General features: G+C 35.9%; 1 protein-coding gene across 1 annotated transcript in view; it reads right to left on the bottom strand.

Moving 5' to 3' along the window:
* LOC138691317 (zinc finger protein ZFP2-like) overlaps positions 1-14,719 on the bottom strand; it is a 499,579-nt gene that overhangs the window by 339,716 nt on the left and 145,144 nt on the right. The window lies entirely within an intron of this gene.

Here is a 14,719-nt window from a genome sequence, read left to right as displayed (position 1 = left end):
CAGACGTAATTAATAGACCTAACCTCAACTCCTCTGCTTTCAGTAATGTCAATATCGTATGACGTCATGTTTTAAACAGCTGATAGGGAATCCGATGAGGCGATGAGATGAAGCCGTTACAGTGAACGCACTGCACTTAAAATATCCGTTGCGTGCGATTCGTACGAATGGGATACGTTGTAGTGAACGCTTACCTCTACACTCCATTCTAAATTCTGTCCACATTTGCATAGGATAGCCACCCATCAGAAACAACTCCAGTTCTGGGCAAATTGTACCGCAATATGAGGGTTTCCAATGTGGGGTATTTATGAATCGGCGGAAGTCACTCTACGCTCGTTTCTCCAAATATTTTCATTTATCGAAAATGAACAACAGCTACACAGCTGAAAAAATCGTAATGCGGTTATGCATTTTGGCAGTGGTGATATTCGGCCGGTTCGCACCAGTTCGGGCGAACCTGTTGCTAAATTAATTCTATAGGTAATATTTGCAATTACCATGGCCATACATCGTGTATGTTTAATAACATAAGGAAACATGAGAGAACTGGTTATTAAACTTTTTAATGTCACCAGTGCATCTTGGACTATATGAGCCAAGGACAATCCGGATAATACGGAGGATGAGAGCGCTATGTGGTTTTTGATCCTGTAAAATTAAAGGGACAAATGTCGAACCCAGTAATGTAGAAAGGCGCTATACTCACATGTACATAATAAATGGTTTTTATTCATAATACAGTACAGTAAATTGCCTTATGTAATTAACTCAAAAAATCTTTGTTATTGTTCAGTACTGTATATACGTACACTACTGTGATTAATAAAAAGAAAAAAACTAACAGGGTGACACGGAAGGCCGGATAATCGATATTCTACTGTAACATGTTTTTATGTAGGCAGTATAAAAGTTAATCATATTTCTCCCCAGGTGAATTCTGTGAAGTTGAAGGAATACTTTTATCATACATATGTTGGTTCAACATCCTAATATTATTATAACCTATTTTGTACGTTTCACAGCATTTATTTTTATTTTTCAGATATAATTATATTCTCAGTAGGTACCCTAGCACTTACAATGGCAGGCGACAATCTTATTTCTTTGCTGCAGTTGAGAAAGCTGTGATTTTAATTTCTACTTGTGATTACAAGCATTAGCGATATCTCTTCGAGAACATTAGAGTTATGGTCACCATACACTTACAAACAGTGTTGCCATCTCGATTCATAAAAATCCGCTGTGAAGCCGTGCAGAAACCGCTAAATTGCTATATTGTCAATATAAAATTATATTATTTTGCCGCTGTGAGTACTAAAAATTCCCGCTAACTCCCTATATCAGCAATACAAATTTCATAAATTTGACCCACTAAACTAAGGCCGAAAAACGCTAGATCTAGCGGGAAAACCGCTGCGCGAGCGCGCACACACACACACAGTGTAGCAATCAGATATCTACGTGAAAAGTTCGAGTTCAATTCCATTTGTGAAAATGATGCGTACGATCACAAAAACCAGAATGAAGATTGCATTGTTTTTAATGCTGCTTCTCTTAACGTCAGAAGAAAATCGAAAACGGCTGTGGAGGAAAGAGTGGTTGTTAAATCGTGAAAGTTAATCACACATGAAGTTTCAGGAATGTCCTCAAAATACTAGTAGTGAAGATTTGAAAAAATATATATATATTTAAGAATGGATGAATAATGTTCCGGAAAATTATTGAAAATGATATAATAATGAGAAGTGCAATTAGTGTGCGTGAAGGATTACTAATGACGTTCAGATATTTAGTAACTAGCCGTTAATTTGAAGATTTAAAATTTCCTGTAGTCATCTCTCCACTTGAAAAAATCATTCCACAAACATGTCATTTTATATACAGAGTGACTCCAAACTTTAGAGTTAAAATTATACCGACGGTAGAGGACTCTAAACTGAGCATTTTGACATCAGGAACCAGTGATCGGAAATACACATTTCTGGAGCTAAGAGGTCTTGAACAAGTAATAAGTTTGAAGAACATTTTTGCAAGCTGCTTCAAAGTTTAACACAAACAACTTACATCTCAAAGCAACTGTTCAAAGTGATGACCACAAGCCTTGATAGACCCAGAACAATACATGACATTTCGCTACACTCTCTTGAATATGTCTGTTGTACAATGAGACAGGCAGGTAAGAATTTGTTGCCCAGGTGATCATGGATATGAAGTGGACAATGTCATAACCAGGGAAAGGATTTATATGTAAATACATATTTACTTATAAAGCTAATATAATTTATATTTTGCATTATCTTTATGTTTCACAATGTGTAGGGTTGAAAAATCCTACTTTTATTTTCCATATTTTTCCATATTTTAGAGTTTAGTACATATTTTCGTTAATTTCCATATATTTTCCATATTTCATATAAAACAGTCCATATTATATTAGGTTTAACAATAAAACAAAACAAAATTCCATTAACTTTTAAAAATACATTTCAACAATAGAGATTTAAACACATGTTCAGTAATCCCTTTAACATCAGAGTTATTTGAAAATTAGCAGTCCTATCAACAATGGGAAAGTAAGTTACAAAACTGTATTAATTTAATTTAAAATTTTTAACAGACTTCAGTTGTGCAGCTCAACAGTTAAATGCCAGTCAGAGTACACATAGGTTCAGTTTTGTAAATCATACTATAAAGACGGTAAATATGCCAAAAGTACGTCATTCAGTCAATTTAAAATCAAAACTAACAAGTTACATTTCAGAATTTAAAGAAGATGGTTTATCAACTGACAATAAAATATTATTTTGTAATTTGTGTCAGTGTGCAGTATCATCTACACAAAAGTTCCTGGTGCAACAACACATTACAACTAGTAAACATCAGGCCAACAAACAACTAAATTCCAAGCAGAGACAATTGTTTTTAACACAACCAACAACATCGAATGTAAGATCTGAGTTTAACATCGACCTGTGCCGTTCTCTCATCTCTGCTGATATTCCTCTCTACAAACTAAAGAATAAGGTCTTCAGGGAATTCCTTGAAAAATATACTCAACATACAATCCCGGATGAGTCAACACTTAGGAAGACGTATGCTCCATCCATCTACGATGAGACAATACAGAAGATAAGAGATGAAATTAAAGATAGTTCAATTTGGGTTTCCATTGATGAGACTCCCGACAAAGAAGGTAGACTTGTTGGTAATGTAGTTATCGGTTTGTTAAGTGAACAATATTCTGAACGAATTCTTTTACATTGTGATGTTCTAGAAAAGTGCAATAACAAAACTATAGTTAAACTGTTCAACGAAGCTATGGGTATCCTGTGGCCAAAGGGTATTATGTACGATAATGTGTTATTCTTTATTAGCGATGCTGCCCCTTATATGGTCAAAGCTGGACAAGCATTATCTGTTGTATATCCTAAATTGACTCATTTTACTTGTGTGGCGCATGCATTTCATCGTGTGGCAGAAGTGGTCAGAGACAATTTCCCTAAAGTAGATTTGTTGATTTCATCAGTGAAAAAAGTATTTCTCAAAGCTCCCAGTAGAGTTAACGTGTTGAAAGAAATGTACCCTGAAATTCCATTGCCACCAAAGCCAATTTTAACTAGATGGGGTACATGGCTAGAAGCAGTTGAATATTATGCCGAACATATAGACTCTATTAACAATGTTCTCCTTGCATTGGACTCTGAAGATGCAGTCTCAATTGATACTGCGAAAACAGTTACCTGTGACATAAGTGTGAAGAATGACTTAGCTCACATTCAGCATACATTTTCATGCATCATAAAAACGCTCAAAAGTCTCCAAAATAGGCACCTTTCACTATCTGAAAGTTTTGAAATTATAAATAGTACTGTGGAACAACTGAATCGTGGTAGAGGTAAAGTTGCAGATGCAGTAAGAGCTAAGGTGGACACTGTACTTTCAAAAAACCCTGGATATGAAGAACTACAAAAGGTTGTTGCTGTGATGAGTGGTGAATCAACAGTGAAGATTAACTTGGACTTATCCCCAGCAGACATTGTGAAATTGAATTATGTACCAGTTACTTCTTGTGACGTCGAACGCTCTTTTAGTCAGTATAAATCTATCCTCAGAGACAATAGAAGAAGATTCACTTTTCAGCACTTGAAAGAAATGTTTGTAACCTATTGTTATGGTAACAGACAATAAAAATTGTGTTTTGTTGAAACTACATTGGAAGATAAGGTACGTCCATTATATTTTTTGTTTAGTTTGATTAAAATGTACCAATATTTAACGTACATAGTCATTTTTTTATAATTTTAAGTCCATATTTAATTCCATATTTTGGTAAAAATCCATATTTAATTCCATATTTTGGTAAAAATAACTACATATATATTTACATATTTCATATATTTTTAGTCCATATAAATCCGTTCCCTGGTCATAACCAACCACATTCTCTTGCAAACAAAAAGATATTTAATGTTTATTTCCAAAACATCATACACCTCGTAACAACTCCTCTGAGCTCTAAGCTCAGAGAAGTTGTTGAAAATGGCGTCCACCTGTCTCAATACGTGCATTACAACGGCGCATGAAATTTTGTAAGCAATAACAAATGAGAAAAATTCTATTATGGATTGGGAACATTTAAATGTCTGTAAAAAAAACTTGCTAATTTTAAATCCTCTATGGGAACTTTGTACTGGTCTGCTACAACCAAATGATGTTGAGTCAATCTGGTTGAGCATTACACACACACGCCCACACACGCACGCACACACACACACACACACACACACACACACAAACACCATGGAAGCGGGAGGCAGTTGTTTGTTATGAAAATTAAAGCAGCTTACAGAAACGTCCCTCACATACACTTTCAAGATCTCGTGGCGTCCGACCACTGGTTCCTCATGTCAAAATGCACAGTTTACAGTCCCCTATTATCTGTATAATTTTGACCTGAAAGATTGGAGACATCCTGTACGAAGCTCTGAAGGCGGAGTATATGAAACTATTGAATAAGTACACTATGCATTATACAAATATTTATTTAGAACCAATTGCACAAAAACTGTAACTGAAATAAAATCATGTTTGTTACGAAAAGAACTGTGAATGTTATTAATATTCTTTCAAACTATATCTACAGTGGCGTCATTGTCTACGGTCTTGCAACAGATTACCAACTTTTCCTATTATGCTTGTAACTTTAGTTTTCGATTGCTATACGCTTTAGACTGATGTTTAATGTTCATGAAGCGGGTAACTGCCATATGATAATAAATGTGTGTTCACTCATAGTAGATCTCACTGTTAAAAGTGAAAACTTTTACCACAGTCTACTATATACAGTCACGAAGCTTGAGTTTTGAGGGTGCTAGGAACAATAGACTGTGACGGTACTATTTTGCATTACCTGTAATGAGGCGATATTAGCGATCCTAGTGGTGAGCAACTATCTAATGTTTGCATATTTACTACGTATTGAGCTTCGCGACTGTATATACTAGACTGTGCTTTTACTAAGCCGAAAGTTCGGACCTGCAGGCACAATCTGCGGATATACGGACATACACTCAATTTCACGCAATTTTTATTGAAACTTTTCCATAAGAGACCAAACGCAAAAGTTTCGATGAACGAGTTTTGTGAAGCCGTCATGGAAGAAGCCCAAACTCTATTTCCGAGGGCTTCTCAGAGCCCTCTGAATTTCTTCACAGAATGTATAGTGCTGTCCCCGAAGATGTTCCTAAAGTTTCGGGGAAAGATGGAAGTCACAGGGCGCGAAGTCTAGACTGTATCACAGTCTACTATATATACAGCTTGGGATGATTTTTTTGCAAATCTCTCGATAGTTGCTAGCCGCTTGGAGGGCTGAGAGTACTAGGAACAATAGACTGTGCCACAGCCATCGTGATCTAATACAGGCCGTAAAGCAGACCATGTAACTCGCTTAACCCGATCACGAAGGGCGGCGTTTCAACCATATAAATTAGATGGAATGCATAAACAGTAACGTATGTTTCTCTAAAATGTAGTGTAATTCCATTAATAAAATTTAAAACAATGATTATGAGATACTTCAGACATAATTCACTTGTGAGTTAAGGTGTAATATCAAGCCCGGATCAGACGGTGCGTGTTTCTGTGATGGATTCCAAGGTGGCTGCGCGGATGGGTAGCCTGCGTGGTCACTAGCCGGAAGTAATGCGCTGTGGTGGCTAGCTTGCTGGATTTCGAAGGTAGGACCCTTGCTATTTTTCACGAGACGATAGAAGTCACCCTCGGCTCCCTTTATTGCGCATGCGCTATCGGTGAAGAAATTCCGCTTCCGGTGTGACGCTGAGCCCCGTTGTAAGCATAAAAATGTTTTATTTACCGCAGTAATTGTGAACTGGATTTCTTTTACTTTCATTCGAGATTGATGGATTAGTTTTCAAACTTCTGTAATAATGCCTGTGGTATGCAAACATTGCAATACCATATTTAGTAAGCAGTCGAATTTAAACAGACATTTAAGACATGTACATAAAATAGAGCACTGAACATGATATCGTAACAGTAATATTATATCTTTCTCTTGTAAAATTTCCAGTTTTGGAATTACAAGGTTTTGATCGCCACCCGACGATGAGCCATTAGTTTCACTGTCATTAATATAACCCAATTTATCATTGTATTCCCGTTCACTGCACTTTCAATGGGGACAATTTTCTTTATTAAGCATTTATCCATTATCAGTAGTTATATAGCCGTTGCTAATCAATTAACGAACACACACCTACGACGACGATCATAACAAAAAAAATCAACCTAAAAACGAGTGTTGATAATGGTTAGTTTTAAATTTTGGGTAATTAAGTAGTAATCACCAGCCAGGCCATCTTCCCGTAATAGAGATCCAGGATAGATACATTACCAAGTATATACATATATTTTAATAATTGTGTAGAAACAAACCATCGACAGGTCGTATCGGCCAGGCCATCGTCTTACTACAACAGAGATCCAGGGTGTAAAGTGGATACTGGATGACAAGTTAATCATACATATACAAACGAAATTTAATAAAAGAAAATACATATGATAACGAAGGTGCCCTGGACCTCTATTGCGGGAATATGGAGGCCTGGCCGATTATTACTACATAATTACCATACACTGTTAATTAACTGTTAGCTCTGTGTTATTTCCGCTTGGTAAGTCTTAGGACCATTACTGTTCGATCCCAATAGTTCATAGATTTGAAATGAACTACAAAAATGTGGATCATGGATAGAGAAGTGGAGTCACTCTGTTGCATGTGTGAAGATTCACCGATTTCAAATTCAGGAACGATAGCGGCATTGTGAATTGCTTTACTAACATGTTCGACAGCTGACCTCCTCTATCAGTGGTTTAGATGGATAAAAACATTTAGGGCCTACAGGAACTGATAAAGTTAGTGGTATGTTTCCTAATTTACCATGATATTTAAAATGCTATTGTTCTAAGGGTGTGCCGATTTGTTCTTTTGGATGGTTCCTTGTCCATTTTGTTACTCAACTGTGGAATAATAAATAATAATGAATATAGGTCTATACCGGTAATAATATATATATATATATATATATATATATATATATATATATATATATATATATCTTCTTTTTTCCGAGATGTTCCAGTCGAACCAAACCACTACTCTCTATAGAGTTCAAATAATAATCTTTGGCCTATAACCTACTTCATCTTTCAAACAAATTAATTCAATTTTTGGCTAAACTAGTGCTGAAGTAGTTCCCCGCTTATATACATATTGCATATACGAATCTGTGACAGGTTAGATTTGGTTAGTTTAGGGTTTTGTTACGCCATGCATATATTTGTCTATGATGCATATACGATCAACTGTATCTACATAAAAAGAAACCCTTATAAATTCAACAATTTTCACTTCCGAAATCACCAGAACTACTTCAGCGCTAATTTCGCCGCTTTATTTACATAGGAATATCTCTTCGAATTGTTAACAAGGTTGAGATCACTCTTAATTTTACTGGATGTGTTGCCCCTGGTTTTATAAATTTGGACACAAAGTGTCTTGCAGCCCCTCTGAAGTTGGCACCTACGTTTGGTGATATTTATTTGCATATCACGAGATTCGTAAGTTGGTTTACAGTTGAAATATCCAGAACTACCTTAGCGCTAGTTCTTGCCGCCCCTCTGAAGTTGTAGATGGAATATTGTGTTAGCCAAGTTTAATATCAATACTACCACAAAAAATTAACTCTTAATACATATAGCCTATCAAGACTTATGAGGAAATATTCTGGAATACAATTATACGAAAATAACGTTTGACTTGGATAACAGGAGCTGGAGTAATAATTGTGAAATCTATCAATGCACTATTATTATAATTACGTAACTTGTATCACCGAAATGTAAATTAATATATGATCGTGAAGAAGGTGAATCTAGAATGCGGTGAATAAAACAATTTTTATGCTTACAACGAGGCCCAGCATCACACCGGAAGCGGAAATACTACACCGATGGCGCATGCGCAAAAAGAGAGCCGAGGGTGACTTTTATCGTCTCGTCTATTTTTCCTGCGTGCTTCTGTGCTTTTTCAGTGTTACCAAAATAGTTCTTCTCCAACTGAATTTTTTTTCTGTATTCCTTAGTTTCTAAGGATAGAATAATAAAATATAGAACTTTAGTTGTTTTAAACTTCTTGTTTAATTGCTTTGTTGCAACATTTACTATTGTTAATGTAGAATTTTAGTTGTTTTCCACTTATGGTTAGTTTCTTATTTATCGTGAGTGTTATCTAGACTGTTCTGGGACCTTGGGAGCGAGAAAACAATAGTGTGGAACAACCAACGAGTTAGAAAGAGAAAGATATAGAGTGGTCATTGCGCCGCCATGTTTGAAGAAAATTGAACGACCGTCGGTAATGAACTTATGCGCCCAAAACAAAGTGGACGTGGTGATAACTGACATTAGAATCGTCAGCTGTCTTAATTTCGTTTGCATAAATCAGTTAAACTGGAGTGGAAAAACCTAGTATTTCGTCAAATACGTGCTAGGAACTTAATCTAAACTTATGTACGCTAAATTTAAAACACTTGAGCTATTCCTAGAAGGAATGCTTAAAAGAATAACCTAAGCAAAATTGTCATGTAATATGACAAGAAGTCCTAGCAAATATACTGAAGAAAATGTTAATATTCCTAGGTTCTTTTAAATGCGACCTGCAAGATTGCCTATAAAATGAACGAATATGATTCGGATGATTTTATTAAATTGTTTTCTCAGTCTCTACACGTTGCAAGACTATTTACTATACCATAAGATATAGAATGAAAGTAGGCCCTATCTGTAGTAAACAACCTTTACCTCCAAGCTTGTAACGTGGGTGAAACATGACAAAACACGCTTTCAGTTTTTTTGTTACAGTAAAGTATAATTATTATCGAAATGTGAACGTGAGGCCAACAGCCGGCTGGTCTGTCTGAGCCTTTCAAGGGCTGTGGCACCACAGATAATTATTAGTGTGTAATTGAACACCCACGTACAATAATGGGGTAAATAGTTACGAAATATATTCATACTTACCCCATTATTGCACGTGGGTGCTCAATTATGTTCTTTCATGTCCTTCCAGTCAAAATACTAACAACAATACGACCTACCCCAGAGTTTTGCGTTACTTTGGATGCGAGTGTCGAAATACAGTTTCAATATTTGATTGCTATTACTAGGTTTGAAACGGAATTGTAGCGGTTTTATCCGTATTTAGTTTAACTTTATTACTAGTGAACCATGTATTTTATTAATCGTTTGTCTTCGAAATAGGCCTACTTATAAGCTACAGCTCATCGTCTTCTTGTATAAGCAGTAAGGACAGAAGGAGCAGAAATAAAGGATGCCGGTGTCGAAATACAGTTTTAATATTGTATTGCTATTTGTTTTTCACTGGGTCTGAAACGGAATTGTATTGGTTTTATCCGTATTTAGTTTAAGTACATTACCAGTGAACCATTTATTTTGTTTATGCCGGGCGTTGTTACACATTTATACATGAAAAAAAAAATGCTGCTAATTAACAAAACTATGGACTTAACTTCATAAAATTTACATGAAATATGATATATCAGTTGTCTTTTTCCTTTTGACATCGCAGTTATATGCAGCACACACAACAGGCATGTTTTTTCTTCGTTTTTTTGTACTTATTACGTCCGTTATACAACATTGTAAGCAGGCGAATTTTTACAAAGGTGGGCGCTTAGCTCAGATCTGCCGTGTTTCGCGGTGGCACCGCAAAGAGCGCTGTACAGGACAACATGACCACTCTATAGTCTTCTCTTTCTAACTCGTTGGGATCAACCTCCATTAGCTAGTGAACCTCGATAGCGTCGTGGTGTTCTCGCAGTGAGTGGTTACATGTGGTCAGATTCATCCAGGAGCACTTATATCAGTGACATCCGCCTAGATCTTATACCAATTCATTTACTATTCATTTACTTCCATCTCAACTTTCCTTTATACCCAACTACCTACTAACGAGGTAAGAGTGAATAGTTTCTGAAATTTCTAATCCCCCGAGGGGGATTTCAAGAAGGACTCATGGAAGTAGACGTGAATGTTTCAACGGACATGGCAGGCTCACAAACAATCACGAGTGAGGTTTTCAACGAAGACCTCCACACAAATCAGACACAAACTACTCGTAACAAAGCGGAAAACGCCCCCAATCCATCTCACAAGGAAGATAATAACTAAACTCATAAGAACACAACCAATTTACGATATTTATATAATGACATGGGCCCCTTCTTCGTTAACACTAAATTTGGCGATAACCTTAAATATATCCATCCGCTGAAAATTGGGAAATAGTTATTCCGAAATGTATATGAAGTTACTCACATGACCAAATGCTGGTTCAACCAGATGGAGGTACATTTCATGTCTTTTTTCAGGCTAACAAATTCCTAGACTCAGATTTTGACATAATCCATAATACTCGATCTATCATCTCGTATTATAACCTCCATACGACAGGTATATTACGAGGAATAGATACTGATATCACGACTGAGGAAATTCAATCTAACCTCCAAGTTTCTGGCTCACCAATAAACACAAATGTCTACAGATTTAATATAAAAGTGGTGGAACAACAAAACGTGCAATACGTACCCACGCAGACAGTTAAGGTTACTTTCCGGACCCAACGATTACCCCAAAAAGGAATACTCTTCTACCAGGTCTTCGAAATTGATAAATACTAATACAAACTGTGGGAAATTCAATCACAAAGCAAAATTTTCTAGGAACCAACAAAAATGCTTAAATTGCGGACTGGAACATGACGACTTCTCAAAGCCCTCCCCCAAAGGCACTTACAAATGCATTAATTGCGGCCTAACGCACGCCACATCCGACACGGAACTGTGTTCAGCATATAAACTGGAAACCAACATTAATGATAAAATTCAAGTGCTTCCTATCTCACGATATGAAGCAAGACAGATACTCACCGGCCGACAAACATATGCCGAGATGGTGAAGACCCTACACACCAATAACGACCTTTTCCAAACTTCAGCTTTTCCCCAACTGAATACTAAGCCGGCAGCAAAAAATTCCTCATCACCTACGATACCTAACCGCAGGTCTCCACCACCCTCCGCTCAACATCCCAAACGAAAAAGAAACTGCCCCCCCCCAGAGGAGGACACGCATATATTAAAAAAAATACAGATTTTGGTTTCCCCCCATGGTAGAGAGCCCAAACTTGCATATACCAATAAACAAGATTCCCATATATCGCATTCAGTCAATGCACACAACCAATCTACGACAAAGGTAACTTTCTTTTCCGTACCTGGGAAAACTACACTATCTCCGGATCCAGCGCTTACTGATACTAGTAACACCAACTTCCTTCAGCGTATCCAAAAAGAAGAAACTAAATTAAGACCTGAACTAGACCAGCTAAAACTTCACATTCAAAACATCTAACAAGATTCCTAAACTACGAAAACTTCACATTCTATACTGGAATGCACGCAGTATATCAAATAAACGACATGAACTACTAGCCTTTTTACGGAATCAAAATATACACATTCTAATCACCACTGTAACTTGGCTAAAACTATCTTCACAATTTTCTCTTCCAGGATATAACATCATTCGGAACGACCGCACTAGGGTTCTTACCTAATATAATCATTCTTATTCTGTATATACAGTCCAATGGAGAAGGATGATCATGTAGTCCACCTCGAGTCCGGATTTGAGAAAAGAAATTTTCTACCAGATCTTGGTATGGTCTGTGTGTTAAAATGTATTTTATGTTGTGCTTTTCAACCATATCTTGAAACAAGAGGCGAAGGGATTTAATGGAAACAATTACAGCTTTCTGAAAGGCCTGTAAACTATTTTTTCCAGTCCAGAGTGAGGTGGTCATGACTGTTTCCATTTTATTTAAAATTATATTTTGCTGCTCTAGATATGTTCCATTGGGCATTTTAGTTGGAACTGAATGGTTAGGGGTATAAGAATGAAATATGTCATACCATTCATCTACCAGTTCTATGAAGGCTCCTGTTACTTCAGCTAACTTTTTGTCAAGTCCAGGTTTGTAATGTTTCAAAGCAGTGGCTGTAGTGTGAAAGAGTAACTGTGCAGCTAACAGAACATTTTGCCTTTTAGTTTTTTTCACATTTCACATAGCTGGCACTTAATTTGTGGCATAAAGCTATTCCTGTGGCAGTATTTTTGATCAGTTCTTCCATAGGAACACTACTGATTTGTTCTCCATTTTCCAAAGTAAATCCGTTGTCTAGGAACCAGTTACGAATCAACTTTAAAAGATGGGGGGCATCAGCAAAAAAGTAGATGGGTTCCTGTGACACGGGATGCCTGTAGATTGTATTCTGAATTGATATTGACAGCTCCCTCCAGATACCCACAATCCTTCCACCACAGTCACTAACACAGGCAACTACTTTATAGCCAATATTATTTAATTTAATGATAATATCATCCAGTATGACCTGAGTGATTTTGCAATCAAAGCCAGTATATATTGCCTGCTTCCATTTCGCAAAACGTCCTCTAGCCATTACAATCTGGAGATAAGAATGAGGTCCCACAACTTCATCCTCTTTCTGGTCATATTCGAGAGTACTGGCTATTTTCATTTCGTCATAGGATAGAACTGTTGTTTTTTCAAAATTATTCATATTCTGTCCTGCAACATCCATTATTTGTATGACATCGGCAAAACACCTTGTCGCAGTGACAGATTTGAAGCCCACCTTTGAAGCGATGAAATTCCAGGTAAGGGAATATTCATTTTTTTTATAAGGTATATGTAACACCTTTTACTAAGGTACCTAATAGTGAAAGCATTAGAAATGTCATCAGGTGACCATTTCACTTTTTTTTTTCCCCCATGATTATGTCTATTTGATTTTTACTAAAAACCCCTGAAAGTACTTCCTGAATTTTGTGATTTAATGCAAGAATTTTCTTCTCATCCATTTCAGCAGATATTTTTTAATTTTTTTTTCCAATTGGCTAATCTGTTTTTTATATCTTTCAACTTCATATCTACTTTGTAAACATTGCCCTTTGAGTTTCTTTTTTTCCTCTAGAACTGTGTTATAATTTGTAAGTAGAATTTCATACTTCGCTTCTTCATTCTGTGGCTCAGGTTCTGGTACTGACTCACCCACTTCATTAATTTCAGCATCCTCTTCTAACATATTGTGACAAGAGTTTTTAGATTTCTCTTCTCCATTCTTAAATTTCCAGGTGATACTGTCTTCTGAGACTGTTCTGGTGTTAAATTTAATGTTGGAACAGCTGAAAGTAACACAGAATTAATAATTATAATTAATAATAATAATAATAATGCCTATCATAATAAGAGTATAAAGAATCAGTCATGTGATAATTTATAGGCAGAGCTTGACAAACGGGACTTTATAATAAACAGGAATATTCAAAATTCATAAGTAGTAAAGGGAAAACACAAGTTATAGATGATAACTTTCTTCACAACAGACATAATACTTGATTTTTTTTTAAATTTCTTTACACAAATTTTAAATGTAATTAAATTATTAGCCTTACCAGTTCGTTTTAAAAACCTTGGTCTTTTTACTTGAATACCAAGTAATGAAATCCAATTCAAAATCTTCCTCTTTAAAATGTAGTGAGCATATTCTGCTGGTATCAGGGTTAAATTTATCTTGCCTTTTGCACGCTATTATCCATTGTTTCCTGATGTCTTCTCTTTTAGATATACAAAAAAAGAAACATTTTCACCTTTGCTTTTGTGGTAAAAGCTTTTGCAGATAGCAACAGCACATCTTTGGCCTGGTATGGCTGAAAAGGGGCTAGGATATTAGGAGTCAGTATTATTGTTATATATATTATTTCATTAAATACATGGTGTACAAAATTATTGAAATTTAAAAATAATTAATTTACTAATTTTTCTATAACATAACAGCGATAAAATAATAATGGTATTAGATTGAAATACTATAAATTAAAATCCCGCGGGAACGTAAGTTTAATGTTTCCAAACGAGCCGTAATTCATTTAACATTAGTGTAAGTAATTTATAACGCAGGACTTCAAGCAATTAATCAATATTTATAAGGTGAAAACATTTATGCTATTAAGTAATTCAAAAAGATCAGTCAGA

The sequence above is a fragment of the Periplaneta americana genome, chromosome 16, assembly GCF_040183065.1.
Source record: "Periplaneta americana isolate PAMFEO1 chromosome 16, P.americana_PAMFEO1_priV1, whole genome shotgun sequence".
Taxonomy (NCBI): Eukaryota; Metazoa; Arthropoda; class Insecta; order Blattodea; family Blattidae; genus Periplaneta; species Periplaneta americana.
This window is presented reverse-complemented; position numbering and strand designations above follow the sequence as displayed.